The sequence below is a fragment of the Mauremys mutica genome, chromosome 20, assembly GCF_020497125.1.
Source record: "Mauremys mutica isolate MM-2020 ecotype Southern chromosome 20, ASM2049712v1, whole genome shotgun sequence".
In the NCBI taxonomy this organism is placed as follows: domain Eukaryota; kingdom Metazoa; phylum Chordata; order Testudines; family Geoemydidae; genus Mauremys; species Mauremys mutica.
The window spans coordinates 7,152,890-7,172,040 of NC_059091.1; the positions used below are offsets into that span (position 1 = coordinate 7,152,890).

Sequence of the window (19,151 nt, forward strand, 5' to 3'; positions counted from 1 at the left end):
TAGCCTCCTGCTTCTTTTGGTGGCCCCAGATGTGGGCTGAAATTCAGGTTCATGTCGATTTATGCACTCCCACCAAGGTGCTTGCGCACCAAACCCCTCAGCACCTTCCTGCCTCGGGAGGTCCTGCCGTGGCTATGGGCAGTCATTGCTGTGGATTTCATTGTAGAACTTGCTGACTCAAATGGCCACATGCTACTGCAGACTGTCACAGATCAACTGACCAAGATGGCACACTTCATCCCCTCTGCCCATGTGTCTTCCGCTGAGACGACAGCTCAGCTCCTAGTAATAAATGTTGTCCCGGCTGCATCACCTCAGACCGAGGGCCCCAGTTCATCTCGCATTTCTGGCACGAAACCCTCCAGCTCCTACAGGTCCACGCCCGTGCCTCCTCGCATACCCCAGACGGAGAGGATGAATAAAGCATTGGAGCAACACTTATGGTGTTTTCTTAATTACCACCAAGGTAACTGGGCCATCCTCCAACCCTCTGTCAAATCTGTATACAACAACGTCAACCATGCCTCCACAGGACAGAGCCCTTTTGTTGTGAACTCTGGCTTCCATCCTTGCTTCCATCCCGCTCTATAGCGCCCTCCCCAGTCCCGGCGACTACCGACTTGCTTCAATGTATCTAGCCATCCCCCCCACACTCCCCCTGTGAACTCCCTCGCAAAACTCCCCTGTTAGCCACTCCTCTGGTTGCTTAGGAGCTAGCTTTTTAAAGCCCTGATCTTCCCGAGTAGCCCCATCCCCTGGTTAAGGATTGATGGGTGCTAAGGGCAGTGAGGGTCAAAGCCTCGTTAAGAAGCTGTCAGCCTTGCCGAGCAGGCCGCTAGGCTCAGCACACGGTCCCCCAAACAAACAGAGCACACGGTATAGTTCAGTCACACCACAAACACAAACACGCACACTACAGCAGGGTCGGCAACCTTTCAGAAGTGCTGTGCAGAGTCTTCATTTATTCACTCTGATTTAAGGTTTCGCGTGCCGGTCGTACATGTTAACATTTTTAGAAGGTCTCTTTCTAGACGTCTATAATATATAACTAAACTATTGTTGTATGTAAAGTAAATAAGGGTTTAAAAATGTTTAAGAAGCTTCGTTTAAAATTAAATTAAAATGCAGAGCCCCCCCGGACCCAGGCCAGGACCCGGGCAGTGTGAGTGCCACTGAAAATCAGCTCATGTGCCGCCTTCGGCACGCGTGCCATAGGTTGCCTACCTGCACTACAGGCAACAAATTTACCCCCAGGGCCATATAATCACTCCTCCTTCACCTGGAGAACTCCCCAGTTAGCCGCTCGTGTTCGCTCCCAGTTCCTGCCTCTTGACTCCGATCCTGGGCTCCGGACCCCAGCTACTGCCTCTGGCTTGACCCTTCCAGGCCTGACCACCTAGGACTCTAACCACTGAACCTGACTGCCCTTGCCCTGGTGCCTGATGCTTGATCACAGACCTGTTAGTACCCGGTATTTCCTCTCTGGGGAGGTACTCATACACCAGGATCGAGTCACCTCTTGAGCCCATCTCATCAATCACTGGCCTCCAGGTGCTGGGGCTCTACGAACAATTAGTTGGCGACGCTGCTGTGATGGGTGCAAGCCAAGAGCCGGGGGTTGGCCCGTCCCTCACGAGGATCCTTTAGGGGGGCTTTGCGAAGACTCTTCCATGCCAGCATCAGGCTTTCCCAGCCCTTGCGAGCACCCCCGGAAGTCGGTGGCGCTCTGTCCCCCTCTAGTGGTGGCTAGGCAGAGGAGCCTGCTACAGCTGTGGGTTTTATAGCTCAGGCTCTTAGATCCACAGGTCCCAGGTTCAATGCTTGCTGCCACCAAACCACCCATGGGGGCAGCATATTGTTCTGGCTTCCTGAAAACACACAGAGTTACACGTGATCCTGAGGAGACACCCCCGCACCCGCCATGCTCAGGGGCGGCTCCAGGCACCCCTCTGCCACAGCTGAAGCAGTGCTTCAAGCTCAGGTGAGTGGGATGGGGGACCCTCCTGTGGCCGCCACAGCGACCCCTGCTGGCCCGGGGAGGGAAGGAAGATAATGGAGGGTAAGATGCAAAGCTGTCAGGGAGGAGGGTTGGTGGCTGGGATAGGGACGGAGTCAGAGAAGAGCTGAAGAGGGGGGGTGGGACTGGGGGATCATGAGAAAAGTGTCCCAGATGCTGCAGGAGTTCACATTGGTGTCTGTGCCCAAGATTTAGGGCAGGGCTGGAGCTCAAATGAGCTGCAGTCGGATAGGAAAGGGGGGGGGGGTAATTTAAAGCTTTCAGAGGAATTGCACCCCATCCCCAACCCCTGATGTCTAAACAGCTGTGCCAGTCTCAGCCCCGCCCACTTGCCAATCAGCGGGGCCCTCGGGGTTAACGGGGTTACTGGAACACCCCTCCCCACCCCCCACTGGGGCTGGTGTGAAACTGGGTCTCCCACGCTGCCTCCTCCCTCACCAACCTCTCAATCTGTTCAGCTCGACATCCGGGGATTGAAAGAAACCCCGGCAGAGCAAATGCGGTCTCCAACCTATACCCTGGGTGGGGAGGGTGGATGGGGCTCCAGCAAACCTCAGAGCAGCAGGAACCGTGGGTGTGAAATGAAAGAGAGAGAGAGAGAGAAATTCCAGTGGAAAGTGGTCTCTTTTTTTCCTTTAAAGTAAATAAACTTCATCCCCTCTCTGCCGCGGAGGGTTTCCAGCCAGGTTGGGGCTCCAGGAGCCCAGTGACAAGTGTGGCATAAATGCAGGGACAAAGGCAGATTAAGATTAGCTCAGGAACTCCGCGGGGAGGAGACACAGCTTTCTGCAACACCTAGTGCATTGCGGGTTCTCTGTAGCCCAGAAAAGAAGCAGGCAGATGAGATGGCCAGGTCCCTAGTGCCGCTGCATACAGCGCCGAGCGCAGTGGTACCAATTTTCAAGAGAAAGCCACAGCCCTTCCCTTCAGAACTCACAGTACCCCTCTGGAGGGTTCACCCACAGACCCTCCCCAACTCCAAGCAGCCAAGGACTCTGATCTCTTGCCTATGGTTGCACAGCACATCCCCGGGACTCCTGAGTCCGTGCTGTGGCCACTGGCCCATGCTCCCCTCCCAGATCCAGGAACCTGGGCTCACATTCCTCTGCTATAATCACTCGACCTTGTAGCTGGGAACAGAACCCAGGTGTCCTGGCTTCCTCTGATGCCAATGATGGTACTTAAAGTAGTATGGAACACTAGCAAGGGTTTTACAAAGCAGATACAAATGACGGTCACTGTGGTCCCTTCTGGGCTTAAAGTCAGTTATGTTATTATTCACAGTAAGCAACCAAGATCAGAACCCCTGCCGACAGTGAGGGGCAAGGGGGCAGAGTGAGGGCACCTGGCTTCAGCAGCGTTACTGAGCATGCTCAGTACAAGCCAAGCAGCAAATCTGCAGGGGATGACACATGACCCCACCTGTCCCCCTGCACATCACCTCTGTCACTGTGCTAGGCGCTGTACGTACATGTGCTGAAAACAGTCCTGGTCCCAATGAACATACCCTCTAGACAGCAGAGAGAATGCCTTCTACAGATGAAGGAAACTGAGGCACAGAGCTGTGACTTGCCCAAAGGCCGGGGAGAGCCAAGAATTGAAGCCAGCTCTCCTGCAAGCTGATCTGGCATCATCTTTCCTCTCTAGGGGTTGCCTAATTAAAAAGAAAAACCTAATTAATGACCCAGGTGTGCATGGATTTCACACGGCCGCTGAAAGGCAGTGCCGGTAAACAGCAGGCTCTTGACCAGGCTTCTATTGTCTCTTTACTAGAAGGGACCCTCTGCAGCCCCTCAGCTGATTTTGGGGTGGGGGGCGGAGAAGGGGAGCTGCCTGCCCCCTGGAGGAGGAGTCTGGCGCTTTGCACTGCAGTGAGGGCTGCAGGGTGCTCAGAGACACCAACCGCAGTCCACAGGAGAGGTACGGCTTGAATTCACAGGCTCCTCACCCCTTAGGTCAGAGGGTATTTAGATGGCTTCTGGGGAAATGTCACCTGAGTTGGTGGCACAGCCGAGCAGCGGACCTGCTTCAGCTGGCCTGTGGACCAGGGATTCTCAGCCTTTTTCTTTCTGAGGCCCCCTAACACGCTTTAAAAACGCCACGGCCCAACCGCACCACCACTGTCTTTGTGCATATAAAAGCCAGGGCAATTGCCTGGGCCCCCATGCCACAGGGGGCCCCCGCAAAGCTAAGCTGCTCAGGCTTCAGCTTGAGGCCTGGGTGGTGGGGCTCTGGGCGGTGGGGCTTTGGTTTTCTGCCCTGGGCCCCAGGGAGTCTAATGCCGATCCTGCTTGGTGGACCCCCTGAAACCTCCTCACAGCCCCCCAGGGAGCCTCGGACCCCTGGTTGAGAACTGCTGCTGTAGACTGTCCCGCGAAAGGCACTGCCCCGGGGAGCCCTGCCCCTGCTTAACTCCTGGCAGTGCATTAGAAAGTTGCTGCAGAAGGGCACATCCTCCCTAGACCCTTCTGCACATCTGTGGGGCCAGATCCTGCCCTCGGTGGAGCCACTCAGGTGAAACCGAGAGCAGAGCCGGCCCCGGTATGTCTCACCCCCATTGTTACGATCTATTATTTATCACCTGTTCTGCTATATAATTCTCCCACCGTGTGATTAAATCCGCAGAGCGTTTTTAAACGCCTTTGAAGAAGGGTTGGCCTGTGAAATTAATTGCTTTCTTATTATGTTGATAGGGTCCCTTTATGCTCATGCAAATGCTGCAGAGTGAAACTCAGACACTTCTGGGAAGCCAGGGCCGCATTATGGGAACGCTGGCTCCCTTGAGCACTACAACTTGGCCTCCCCCTAGCGGCTGAAGTAGCATCAAAGCCAGGAGAAGGTGCACTGCTCTCACCCTCCGGCAATGATCCAGGCTCACGCACGCAGTCAGGATTTATTGAACACAAGCGTCCCTGGTAACTACCTACTGGAATCATCACAATAAAAAGCTCTTGGACAATAAAAGCTGGTGATTTCAGCAGCAACGGGAAAGCACGAGGCGACTGCGGGAAGTTCAAAGGGAGGGAGATTGGTGAGCAGCTGGAGGGCTGAGTTGTAGGGTGGCTAACAAGGGCTGGAGATCAGAACCAGGAAACTGACTCCGAGACGGATTATGAAATTGACCAAGTGAGAGGAGCACAGAATGTGAATGAGACATGTGGAGTCTCTCTCATCAACATGAGGATCACAGAGAAGCTAAGCCCCAGATCCCCAAAGGTATTTAGGCCAATGGGAGTTAGGCCCAGATACTCAAAGGTATTTAGGAACCTAAGTGATTTGCCCAAGGAAGTCCTGGAAGAAAACAAAGTCATCACTGATAAAGTTAGCAGATAATACAAAGATTGGGAGGCTGGAAAATAATATAGAGCGAGCTGGATCACTCGGTAAACGGGGTGCAAGCAAACAATATGCATTGAAATATGGTAAAATGTTCATTTATACATCTAGGAACAAACAATGTCGGCCCTATTACTTACATAAGGGGAGACTCTAGCCTGGGAAGCAGCGACTGAAAAATTCTTGAAGGTCACGATGGATAATCGGCTGAACATGAGCTCCCAGAGCGACGCTGTGGCCAAAAGAGAGAATGCGATCTGGGGGTGACTGGGGAATTTCAAGTGGGAGCAGAGAGGTTATTTTACGTCTGTATTTGGCACTGGTGTGGTCGCTGCTGGAATCCTGCATCCAGTTCTGGTGCCCAAGATGTTGATAAATGGGAGAGGGTTCAGAGAAGGATGTTGATAAATTGGAGAGGGTTCAGAGAAGAGCCAAGAGAATGATGAACATTACATAAGAACGGCCATACTCGGTCGGATCAATGATCCATCTAGCGCAGTATCCTGTCTTCTGACAGTGGCCAATACCCGGTGCTTCAAAGGGAATGAACAGAACAGGGCAATCATCAAGTGATCCATCCCATTGTCCAGTCCCAGAATGTGGCAATCAGAGTCAGGCTGCATCCCTGACCTTGTCAAAAGCTTTCGGAAAGTCCAAGGACACTATAGCCACTAGATCACCCTTGTCCACATGTTTGTTGATCCCCCTCAAAGAAGTCTAGTATATTGGTGAGGCATGATTTTTCCCTTCACAAAAGCTGTGTTGACTTTTCTCCAGCAAATCATGTTCATCGAGGCCTCTGATAATTCTGGCCTTTAATATAGTTTACCAATCTGCCTACTACTGAAGTTAAGCTTACCAGCATGGCAGTGGGTGAACCACTGGCTCAGGGAGGCTAGCTCCCCCCCGACACCTTTTGCCCAAGGCCCTGCCCCTTCTGTGCCCAGATCTTCTCCTCCACACACACACACACACACTCTCTCTCTCTCTCTCTCTCTCTCTCTGTGGCTGCTGGCCCCTGCCCCAGTCTCCCGCCTCCCCCTCCCCAGAGTGCCAGGTGTCTGGGCAGTGCGGCTCCAGTCTCCTCAGCCCCCGAGCACCAGCTGGGGCCATAATGGCACAGGAGAAGAGCCGCCTGCCAAGCAGGAGGGGGACTGGGGGCAGAGTGTGAACAGGGCGACACTTGGCTGTCTAGGGAGGCTCAGCCTCCCCCAGCCTATGATACCTGCCGCCCACGCTTACTGGCCTGTAATTACCAGGATTGCCTCTGGAGCCTTTTTTAAAATTGGCATCACATCCTCTGTCCATCAATCAGCTGGTACAGGGGCTGTTTTAGGTGATATGTTACATACCACAGTTAGCAGTTCTGCAATTTCACATTTGAGTTCCTTCAGAACTCTTGGGTGAATCCCATCTGGTCCTGGTGACTTATTACTGTTTAATTTAGCAATTTGTTCCAAAACCACCTCTACTGACACCTCAGTCTGGGACAGTTCCTCAGGCCTGTCACCTAAAAAGAATGGCTCAGGTGTGGGAATCTCCCTCACATCCTCTGCAGTGAAGACCAACACAAAGAATTCATTTAGCTTCTCCATAATGGCCTTGTCTTCCTTGAGCACTCCTTTAGAAAACCTGCTTTATAGTGATAGACCCAAGGAGCTCAACCTATTTAACTTAACAAAGAGAAAGTTAAGTGATCCCAGTTGATAACATACATGAGGCACAGAAATTTGATACTAGAGGACTCCTCAGTCTAGCAGAGAAAGGTCTAACACGACCTAATGGCTGGAGGTTGAAGCTAGACAAACTCAGACTAGAAATAAGGTGCATGTTTTTAACAGGGAGGGTAATTAACTATTGGAACAACTTCCCCGGGGTTGTGGTGGAGTCTCCATCACGGGCAATTTTTAAATCAAGATTGGCTGTTTTTTTTCTGGAATATCTGCTCTGGTACAAACTGGAGTTCATTCAGGGAAGTCCCACGGCCTGTGTTACACAGGAGGTCAGACCAGATGATCAGTGGGGCCCATCTGGCCTTTGAATCGATGAAGGTCTCATCGGAGATCAGTGACAGAGGCCGGGAATTGAACTCCTGTCTTTCAAGTCCCAAATTAGCACCCTGACCACTTCCTCTCTAATGTCTACCAGCCCTGTGAGGGATAATTAAATGTGTAATTCAGAAACACCACTGTCAGGAGGGCACCGTGCTTAAAGGTGCCAAGCTGAGATGGTGGCACCATCGCCCGCTCTCACGATTTTATCATGAGTCTCGCGATATTCAGTCCTTGTCCCTCAAATCCCAGCCCCTGGTGTCAGGGCACGGTGGCAGAACAATGGAACGGCCATAGTGGGTCAGACCAAAGGTCCAGCTAGCCCAGTATCCTGTCTTCCGCCAGTGCCAGCTGCTTCAGAGGAAAAGAATCTGAGGTTTCCTGCAGATGTGACCCCTTGGGGCTCAGAAGCCCAATAAAAAGAACCCAACGTTGATCGTTATTATTTTGATCTCAGGATTTTTAAGCCAAGCCTGTGGTTTCGGAGAGACCTGAGCCACGATTTCTGAGCCCTTGTGGCTGCCAATGCTGCACTCCTGGGGTGGACGGACAATTCCAGAGAGAGAGAGAGAGAGTGTGTGTGTGTGTTTCGGGGTGGGGGGGTGATTCTCAGTGACAGCACTCAGGCGCTGAGCTCTGTGGAGAATCTAGCCTCTCACACACCTTATCTGCACCGGGCTGTTAGCCCGAAGAGCAAACCGGTCGCCTAGGCACTGGCATACGTACACTGTAGCTTGGTGCGGCGCATCTTGTTCCAGGGTCCAACTTGGCTAAGATGCTGCTTGGCATTTCAGGGCAGCAGCAAAGACTCCCTCTAGGGACAGACCAGTGTCTAGGGCCCTCCGCTTCGTCTGCCAGCCAGCGGAAACTGAGATCCACCGAACTCGTCTCACGGATGGAGCCACCTTAGAAGGGAAGATCCTCCGGGGCTGCCGACCTCAGCGGGACTCAAGCTAAGTGACCCACCAGTGACAGCCTGGAGCTCACGCCAGATTCAGTTTCCTAGTAAGTGTGGACATAACCCCCCCCCCGGTGAGTGTTAGCAAGCCCCCTCTGTGCCCGCCCCACGGTGGTCATGAGGTGGTACAGCCCTGCTCACGGCAGGGCCGCCCAGAGGAGTCAGGGGGCCTGGGGCAAAGCGGGGGAGCTGCGGCGCTTGTACTCACCCAGCGGTGGTCCGGGTCTTCGGTGGCAGGGGGCCCTTCAGTCACTCCGTGTTTTCGGCAGCAGTGAAGGGCCCCCCACTGCCGACATGCTGCCGAAGACCCGGACCGCCGCCGGGCCAGGGCCAGCAGGGCAAATTGCCTTACCTGACTGACTGACTGTGTGTGTGTGTGTGTGTGTGTGTCAGTCACTCTCTCTCTCTCTCTCTCTCTCTCTCTCTCCAGCTCAAACCAGGGCATCTTACAGTTCTTGGCTCTGATTCGATCCCTGGTTGGTGGCCACAACGCTTATTTGAGTGCTTGATGCAACCCGCAAGCACCACTGGGTAAGATCCTAAGGGTGCATACGCCACCTTAATTCAGCTCCCCTCTGCCTCTGCATTCAATCGCATGATCACCTGCTATTTTTCCCACAGGACTCTGTGCCTCATTACGTGAGCGTCAGCCGTCCTGTGCCCTGATTGAGCAGCTCTGCGATATTTCTTTTCTTCCCGTTCATTCAGCATGTGACCTCACACACACCATCCAAGCCCTGCAAGTCAGGACTTCTGGGTTCAATCCCTGGCTCTGGAATGGCAGTAAGGCCAAGTGGTTAGAGCAGTGGCTCCCAAACTTTAACAACCTGTGAACCCCTTTTGCTAAAATGTCAAGTCTCATGAACCCCCTCCTAAAAATGAATATTTCCAGGGATTTTCTCCATTACCTGAGTATAAATTATAAAAGCAGTGATCTTGGAAATCTAAAATTTGTTTTTATGTCATGCTTATCACACACTATTAATTATTATTTATCATTACAGTATTTTTATTACATTATGAAAATGGCAACACTCTTCCAAGATCTCAGTGTTGTGGCTTGCATCACTTTGAATAACCCTGTTTATAAGACAAGGCTCCTATGTTTCATCAAGGAGTATCAGATGTGAAACAGCAGGAAGGTATTTAAGAAGCCAACTCGAAGAGTTCCTCCTACACAAGCATTCAGGTCTCGAGCAGTCCAGGCAAACAACGCACGTTACAACAAAGCTTAAACTTGTTCTTCATAATTTTAAAAATACTAGTGGCCTATTTAATTTTAAAAACAGCAAAAAAAATATCCACCTCCCTTTCCATTTGTTAGAAACGTCAAGACTCCTTTATATCTCCTCAGTGTGATAGAGAGGGTTGCTTTGATCTGCTTAGCTCTTGGAAGTCCAGGGCCTCCAGGCTGTTGGCCCCAGGCTGCCCGGCGTCTCTAGGGACAGCTCTGTCTGCCATTAGGGATTTTTTTCCCCAAACCCCCCCTGTAACATTGTGAACCCCAGTTTGGGAACCACTGGGTTAGAGCAAGGACTGGGAGTCAGGACTCTGGGGTTCTACCTCAGCTTGGCCACCGACCCCCTGTGAGACAGTAACTCAGTCACTTCCCCTCTCTGTCCCTTGGTTTCTATTATTAGCTGTAGCGGTTAGGAGCCCCAGTTATGGGGCGGCCCTATAGGGCTCTCACCGGGGTTCATCCCTGGCTTTGTCCTCCCAACAGCCCTGTGAACTAGCAAGGGACTGTGCGAAGCACGCAAGTGACTTGGGAGCATCAATCCGGGTGATTTTTGAAAAGTGGGCCCATTACCCTTCGTTTTAGAGATGGGAGGTGGAAGCAGAGGGTCAGGCCAATATTTGCACATACGACCACTGATGTCGCGTTAAAACAAAGAACAAGAAAATGGGTGAAAAAACAAAATGGAAACTTTACCGTGTGCACCCATGAGACCCATCCATGTGGGTCGTTGGCCGGACCAGGCCCTGTGACCTTGGAAGCTACCCCACAGGAACAACTGCTAGCATGGACATGCTGTTACTTGCTAGTGTGCATCCAACTATTTTATAGAATCATTGGAAGGGACCCTCAGGAGGTATCTAGTCCAACCCCCTGCTCAAAGCAGGACCAATCCCCAGCCAAATTTTTACCCCAGTTCCCTAAATGGTCCCCTCAAGGATTGAACTCACCACCCTGGGTTTAACAGGCCAATGCTCAAACCACTGAGCTATCCCTGCCCAACCCCCAGCATAGGCTGCTGGGACTTGGGGTTCTGCTCCTGGCTTGGGGCACAGGGTCTAGGGATTAGGATCAAAACACCCCCATCTTGCTCTTCTGTAGCACTTTCCATCCACAGATCTCCAAGCACTTTACAAGGTCAGGACCATTATGGTGGTGGTGACAGATAGCACAGCCAGGGCCATAATTCTGGCACGTCCACTCTGAAAGGCAACGTGGCTGAGACCACCCATGGCCGCCTTAACGAGCTGAGATTTGAATTCCTGACTCCCAGAAAGGGGCACCTTCCCCCTAGGCTCAAAAACATTTCAATAGGGGAGGACGGTCTCATGCATATTTTTCCATCTCAGGGCTTGTAAAACTAAGGTCCTGTTTTACAGCTCTCTGGGAATTGACCCTGCCGTGAGAGTGTCAGGATGGGGGGGGTGGGGGGCTGACCCTATCGAAAGCTCCCCTCCCTGATCATGATCACATGACATCCCTGTGGCACATACAGCCAATTTCTTCCCCGGCAAACTAACACCAGGGAAGTCTCGCTGTGTTTTCAGCTATTGCTCACCGGGATTGAGCAGCTGGGAATGAACAGACCCAGAAAGCAGCCCTCCAGGGACCAGCAAGTGCCTCCCGCCCCCAGCTGGGCAACCCCCGCCACAAAGCAGGGTACTTCCGGATCAGCTGGAAACAACAGCAGGAAGGCGAGCGGCATAGGTTGGCGATTGAAGCGGGAGCGTACAGGAAGCACACATGAGCAGGGGGGCTCTTCCAGGCAGTATCAGCTAGTGGGTACAGCACTGGAGTGGGACTGAGACCTAGGCGGTATTCCCGGCTCTGCCTCTGGGTGACCGTGGGCAAGTCACTGCCCCTCTCTGTGCCTCAGTTTCCCCATCTGTAAAATGGGGATCATGATACCAATTGTGAAGCGCTTTGAGATCTGCTGATGGAAAAGGCTAGAGATTGTTGCCATGATCCTAGCAGCGAGGAGGAGTGTGCGTCGGGGGGACTCAAGCAGGGATCCTGGCAAAGGGAGGTGGTTTAAATGGACAATGCAAGTCCAATGGGTCAGGGAGCAGGTTTGATAGCAGAAGAGCTGGGGGTAGGAAATGGTGACTCTGAGGCAATCAGGGAAGGTTTTCAGCAGCCCGGCGGGGGGCTGTCAGAATTTACTCCAGGCAAAGTCTCGGCCTATTTAACAGCTCCTTGGGGGAGAGCCCATCTTTTGTGCTGGGTTTGTGCAGCACCTAGCACAATGTGGTCACAGTCTGTGACTGGCGCTCCGAGGCGCTGCAGATCATAGAAACCCAGGGACAGCGACTGAGCCACTGTCCCACAGTGAGTCTGTTGCAGAGCTGGGCTAGAACCCAGGAGTCCTGACTCGCAGGCCTTGCTCTAACCAGTCCACCCCACTGCCATCCCAGAACCAGGGAGAGAATCCGGGAGTCCTGACTTCCGGCCCTCATGCTCCAACCCTCCCCCTCACCGTGCCAAGATTAGAACCCCCAAGTCCTTGCTGTAACTGCTAGACCTCCCACCCCTCCCCCCATCTCCCACAGCTGGGATGAGAACCCAGGTGTCCTGGCTCCCAACAGCCTCAAAGTCACTCCTCCTGCAGCACTGCTAGGGTGACCAGATGTCCTGATTTTATAGGGACAGTCCCGATTTTTGGGTCTTTTTCTTATATAGGCTCCTCTAACCCCCCCACCCGCTGTCCCGATTTTTCACACTTGCTGGCTGCTCACCCTAAGCACGGCGGAGCCCGCCAGCGGGGAGAGCGGAGAGCAGCAGAAGGGACCAGCCGTGCAGAGAAGCCAGGGTTTCATAAGCATCCCCCCTCCCCCCACAGGCCCCTGGGAGCTCCCCTCCCCCACCGTAATGGACGCTAATGGATTCGCATTAGACTGCGCAGCCCTGTCGAGTCTCTGGCAGCGCGTGCAGCTCTGCCCCCCGACCCAGCCCGGCCATTTCTCTGCCCCCCACCCAGCCATCAGTCAACGGAGGGAGGGGGACAGAGAAAGCAGGTTGAGATGCAGCCTGTTCTCCCCTCCCCCACCTCTGCCTCAGGCCTCGTTAGCTGGGCCCAGATTGCACAGATGGGCAGCAGGGACCCCCACCAGCTGGCAGCTGCCAGGCCTGCCTCTCAGCGAGGGGGAGGGTGGAGCAGCATCCCAACCACTCCCACCTTTGTCCTGAGAGCGCCCTTAAAGGGACCCTGGCCATGCAGATTCTTGGGGGGGCAGGCTGGGATGAGCAGGCTGCAGCAGAGCCCCCACCCACCCCAGCTTCCACAAACCAGGGACAATGCTGACCCCAAGCCCCCAGGGTGCTGAGCCTCAGTGTCCCCACAACAAACCCTGCTCCCGCTCCTCCCCTCCCTGCGTCCTGTGAGCATCACAAGATTCCCCCCCCCAACACCCACCCCCACCCCCCCTCTGCCGCCAGCCTCCCTGCAGAGATCTGCTCCCATGTCCGTGCCAAGAACCAGTCCTTGCATGCACCAGTTCCTGGCCTCAACTGCTCTCTCCTGAGCTCAGAGGCGGGGTTAGATCTGCAGCGGGGTGGGATGGCAGGGGGGGGTCCTCTCCTCACCCCAGATTTACCCCTTCGGTTGGAACAGTGCGATCTCTGGAAGGAAAGGGTCTGTCTGCTCAGGCCCCCAGCGAGGTTTGAACCCAGGCATCTTAGCCGCGAAAGCAGCTGCCGCTTGAGCTAAAGAGCAACTGCTGTTACAGCTTCCTCGGCCTCTTACGCAGAGCGGCCACTAGAGGGGGATAAAGATGAGAACTGGGCAGACCCCGCCCGGTCAGAAAACACCAATTCATCAAAAGTGCAACTTTTTGCAGCAATGTGGGGGGTTTTGACTTGCCTTGGGAAGGTTCCTCAGGCCCAGGGAATGCACATGGCTGGACTATATCCCACAGCCTGCTAGTCGGGCACTACCACAGGATACGGAAGACATGGGGTCAAGGCCTCGAGCTCCAGATCAGGCAATACGGGGATTTGAACCCAGGCCTTTTGCATCCCAGATGAGTGCCCCAACCACTGGCTCCATCCAGGGGGGCGTGAGGGGAACACGATTGGGAATCAATCGATTTTTAGACAAGAAGAGACCGGTACAAACGTCTAGTCTGCCCTCCTGTAACACCTTTGACTCCCGCTTAACCTATCTGAGGTACTTCTCTGCCCCCGTTAGCACAGTGTTTGAGCACTTTACACCCTTTAACGTATTTATTCCCACGGCTCCTGAGAGGCAGGGCTGTTATCCCCACTGTAAAGAGGGGAAACTGAGGCACAGAGTGGCTCAGGTCCTCAAGGGCATTTTGGCACCTAACTGCCATGGTTCAGGTGACTTGCACAAACAGGGGATGTGGGATGCCATTTACAGTGGGAGGCCCCGGGGGGAGGGGAGAGGAGAGAAGGGGGCTATCGGCTCCTGTCCCCAGCAGGTGATAGAGCCGGGCGTGGGGGGGGGGGGTTGTAGAATGAACCCGCCTGTCCCCTGCGGCTGGCCTGGCTGCACGCTCCGGCCCCACTGGCTCTCACCACAGCACGCAGGCGGGCCACTCCCTCCCTTCCTGATGCCCAGTGACGCTCCGCCCCCTCCCTGGCCCCGGTGCTCCCGGATCGCCTGTCCCAGGCTGGGCTGTGGCAGGCCAAAATGTGGTCAGGCCACGCCCCGGGTGGCCCCCGGCTCTGCAGCCTACATGCCTGGGGTCACACAGGAAGGTCTACAGAAGAACCGAGCTTTCCCACATCCCAGGCCAGAGCCCTAACCACTGGGCAGGGCCACCCGGGGGGGGGGGCAAGTGAGGCAATTTGCCCCGGGCCCTGCAGGGGCCCCTGAAATTGCTTTGCTCCAGGACCCCCCAAGAATCCTCTGGGCGGCCCTGCCACTGGGTCATCCTTCCTCTCCCAGAGCTTGCTCCCTCACTAGTCTGCCCCCTCCCCCCGCACAGCACCTCCCCACCCCCACCCCCAGCCTGAGGGGGGTGTCCCAATCAGAGTGTATCGGAACAGCATCAAACCGGCCCAGATTGAAAGGCAATTTGTGGGGGCAATTTACAGGCACGGGCATGGTCAATGTTTTCGAAAGCTTTCCCGAGGGAAGGGAGTGTGGTCTAGGGGTTAGCTCAGAAGTTGGGAAGCCTGGATTCTATTCCTGGCTTTGGGGAGGGAGAGTCATCAGGGGGTCTGGGAAGCCAGGATTCCTGGCTCTAGGAAAGCAGTGCAGCCCAGGGGATACAGAAGGGCAAAGGAAGTCAGGACACCTGGGTTCTGTTCCCTGCTCTGCCGCTGACTCACTGTTCAGCTTTGGGCAAGTCACGTCCTGCTCTGTGCCTCAGTTTCCCCTTCTGTAAAATGGGGATAATAAAACTTACCCACCCTCCACTGTACAGGTAGGGGTTGTAAATGGCGCAAGCCCATGTCCTGCGACAGAGAGACAATCCCACAGCTGCCTAGAGCTTGCTGTGTAATCCCCATGGGCAGCATGGCCTAATGGATAGAGCACTGGCCTGGGATTCAGGACTCCTGGGCTCTATTCCTGGCTCTTAGACAAGGCACTGCCCCTCTCTAGGCCTCAGTTTCCCCTCCCACTCTGCCTATTTAGACAGCCCTCTCTGGGGCAGGGACTGTGTCTGTGCAATGCCAGGCACGATGGGGCCCCCATCTGAGCGAGGGCCGCTAGGCGCAACTGTGATACTACTTCACCCAGTGCCAACGCCACGAAACATCCCCAGTGAGCCCTCTCCTGCCTTCGGGCTCACGTCCCTCCGATGCCCGTAGAAACGAATCCCCTCCCGACCTCGCACGACTGTAACTACCACGGAGCCGCACCGGCCCTGCTCATTCCATGGGGTGCTGTTTGAAATACACAAGGGGATGGACTCCAGCTCCCAGGCCCATGCGCCAGCCTACAGCTGCAGGGCCCCCGAGAGCACAGCAGGGACAGAGAGACGTCAGCACACACTCTGCCCCCCGTGTCGAGAAGCTGGGGACTGAGATACGCGGCCCCACTCCAGCGCCATCCAGGATCTCAAAGCGTTTTGCAAACAAACTTCCATCCAGCAGAGCAACCCCCTTGGAAGGCAAGAATTACACCAGCCCAGGTTTGTCCAGCCCCGTCACCTCCACCCCACTCTGCCAATGCACCTCGTCCCTGGCCTCCAGCCCCCTCTGCTACCCCAGCCCTGGGATCCCCCACAGCTCAGCCAACACATTTCACCCCGACCCTCAGCTATTCCAGTCCTACCATTCTCATCCACGCACACACAAAGCAATGCCAATGCCCCGCAACCCTAACCCTTACCCATGCAGCCCGCAATCCACTGAAGGGGGTAAGATCGATGTGCCTGCCCTGTTTCTGTTGCCCTCTAGTAGCCGTTCTAATTATAGTCGCTCTTAGTGCAACAGGAAGTGCCTTTGGGACTACGCTACCCAGAATTCCTACCAGGCTGGAGTGAGCATGTCTGGCTTCAGAGAATGCAATATAAAGCCTGATGGCCCAGGGAACCTGGACTTTCCTCCTGAAGGCAAGAACCCCAGAGCAAAGATCTGCTGCAAGCTGCAGCCCTGGGCCTGTGCTGGAGTCCTTGCAATCTGGGAAGAGACCAAGCGACACAGTTAATCCCCCTGCCCCATGGTGGGTGCAGGGAAATCACAGCGAAGGTCTGGGTGGCAGATCTATTTTAATGACCTTTTACCCCCAAACCTCTCCTAGTGCTTGGAGCAGGGGACTTGCAATCAGGACTCCTGGGTTCCATTGCCATCTCTGCTCCCGTTCAGCACGTGACCTCAACACGCCCCTTCCCCATGAAATGGGGACACTGATACTTTCTGAGGCAGATTAGCATCCACCTCCTGGCAGTCAGGGAGACAGGCCTGCACACCCGCTCCCCAAAAAAAGGTCACTTGTCTGCCCATCAGTGCAACGTGCACCCTGGACTCCCCCAGTGCTAGGGGGACCTCTTGGGGAGAAATTCTCTCCAGAGAATCCGGTTTGGGAGCCTGCAACATCCAGGCAATGGGGCACATGGCACCGTGACCCCCTCAGCTGCCATGGACCCCACCCCGTGCCAGTGGTAGCCCTGGACACTGAATGGATGGGAGGGGAAGAAATGGATCCAACCGTGTGGAAACGGTCCCCTGGGGCTCAGAAAGGGACCTCCCCACTCTCCTCTCCGACGGGCCACAGCCTTTTACGAAGGCTTTTCTCCACCCTCTTAAAGCGCTGCGATTGGCAACGGCCAGAGGCAGGAAACCAGAACCGAGAGGGAACTGAACTGGCCCAGCGTGGCAGGACCTGGGATATGAAGTTAGATGGTCACTGGGCTGATCCGGGGAGGCAGGGATCCTGGCCTAGTTGGGCCCGGGGGGCTGATCCATGGTGGTAAGGCCTTGGTTCCACCATCTCCTCCACCGGGGCCAAGACGGGACGGGCTCCCACCTGTCATTGCTCACAGGGATTCCTTGTCTCTCCAAGCAGGGATGCGCCTGAGCCAGGGGGCCTGTTCTCCCTGCTCACAACCCACCCATCTGGGACACGGTCCTGGAGCTGAGGCATCAGATCGCCACCTCCAGCACCGTCTTCTACGTCAGCTGGGACGTGGCCAGGTCTTGGTGTCTGCTGCCCCCCCACCCCTCCAGAGCAGGAGGCTGGAATGGTGGCGTGCAGTGCCCCCTGCTGGGCTCTGTCAGGGGCTGCAGCCTTTTCCCCCCAGCTTGCAAAGGGACACCAAGGTTAATGATCCCACTGGGATGGCTCATTCCCCCCTTCCCAAGAGACGGCTCTGCCCCACTCCACTCCTGGAGAATGCTCTCAGGGACATCCCCTGGCCTGGACCCCTCCTGGTGCAGCTACAGGGCTTTGCCCTGGAGTGAACTGGACTCCACATGTCAGAACCGAGCAGCAAACCCGAATGCTGGCAAAGGCTCTGGGAAAGGGATCCGGAGCCTTCCCCCCCCGCCCCCCACTCCCAGCTGGACCCGACAGGCTTCACCTCCAGCCCGCCGGTTCAAATCTAGCTCTGCTTGGAGGGCTGGCAGCTCCCTTCATGAAGTGAGCTGGTGGGTTCTCAGACCAGCTCCCGGCACCGTCCCATCCCAAAGCACGCAGCCCTCCTGGCATGGACCGAACCCCTCCTGTCGGCAGCCTCATCCAACAAGCCAAGCTTCACAGGGGCTTCAGAGACCACAGAAAGCGACGGGGAGCTGCCGCAGCCACCCATGTAATGAGGAGGATGTTCTCAGCAGGTCGGGGAGTCCTCTCCAGCAAAAGGGGAGAGAAGCAGGGGAAAGGAGGGGACTAGGACACATCACCTCCCCTTCCCTCCCCCCAGCTCTGGTTCCCAGCATCCCCAGGGGCTGGAGGAGGGAGCCAAGGGCAGCAGTGATTCTGTCTGAAGGACCATCCCCCCAGGTGACAGCTACAGGTGGGGGAGGTAGGTATCTCCCCAGTGGGGATACTGCCACCCTGACATCATGTCTTCACCCCTAGATGCCAGGCAGCAGCAGAGTAGGGGGTGGGGAATCTCAGGGGAGGGGCTCAGATGGATGAGCGACGGGCAGATCCAGAGAGGGATGGATGGAGAGGGGCCGGGATTAAAATAAGGGGGAGTCCACAGCTCTTCCTCCCCGGCTTGGGGGGGCAGCTCCCCCTTCTCCTTGGCAGCTGCACTGAGAGTGCCCCCTGCTGTCTCACGCTGGATAGAGTCATTTCTGGACATGGCTGCTTCGCCCCGCTGGGGTCAGATGGACGGAGCAGAGTCCTACCCACTCCCGCACCAGGCTTCCCTCTCTTTCAGCTCCCAGCTCCCACCCCCGGTGCCACCTGGCTCCCTGCATGCTGGCATCCTCTAGGACATCCACCCGACCAGCACTGCCCCAGGGCAAGGAGGGAGACCTGGGTCCGCAGAGGCGGCCAGCGCAGCAGCTCCTACAGGGACTGCGTACCCAGCACAGATGGGCATGCGGCGAGGACCAGAGCGGGCACAAACATGTACCGAGGCTGCCAGCATCCACAGCCATATTGGCCTTTCAGTCTCTCTCTCCCCCACATCCTGGAGTCTCCATGTTGCTAACAGAGTATTGGCACCTGGGGGAAGGGGAACTTCTCACCAAAGGATCCAGCCGGGGAGGGGGGAATGGAGAACCCCCCCCCCAGGATCTGCACCAGCAGCTTGCAACACAACTCATCTCTGTCCCGTCCCCCACCCCCCGGAAATCAGGGGAAATAACTCAGATTGTATCCCCATCCCCCCCCCCCACCAGCTGCCATTTGAGCATGTCCAGAGTCCTCTCCCACCCCCGCAAAACAACCTGCCCAGGGTGGTGGGGGTGAACCCTCCCGCAGCAGTGATCGGAGCACACAGAGCGGGAAATGCAACGGACTCACACACACAAACCAGCCCTGGTACCAGGGGCCAGGCCTGGGGCTGGGGGGAGTCAGCCCTGCTCCCTGCATCCCTTCCCTGTGGGGGGGAGGGGGAACCTCAGGCTGTAGCTCAGCCCAGCAGCAACTGGAGCATGCACAGGACAAGCCAAGAGACCTCCCCCCTCCAC

The 19,151-nt window shown here is 55.6% G+C and overlaps 1 protein-coding gene across 2 annotated transcripts in view; it reads right to left on the minus strand.

Moving 5' to 3' along the window:
* MAP3K12 (mitogen-activated protein kinase kinase kinase 12) overlaps nucleotides 1-19,151 on the minus strand; it is an 83,321-nt gene that overhangs the window by 63,129 nt on the left and 1,041 nt on the right. Inside the window, exon 1 of one of the 2 annotated variants that reach the window (XM_044995611.1) lies at nucleotides 17,038-17,122. The exons of the other annotated variant lie outside the window; for it this stretch is intronic. The gene's annotated coding sequence lies outside the window, so the exon portion shown is untranslated. Of the gene's footprint in view, nucleotides 1-17,037; nucleotides 17,123-19,151 lie in introns of those variants that run through there. 2 annotated transcript variants of the gene reach the window in all.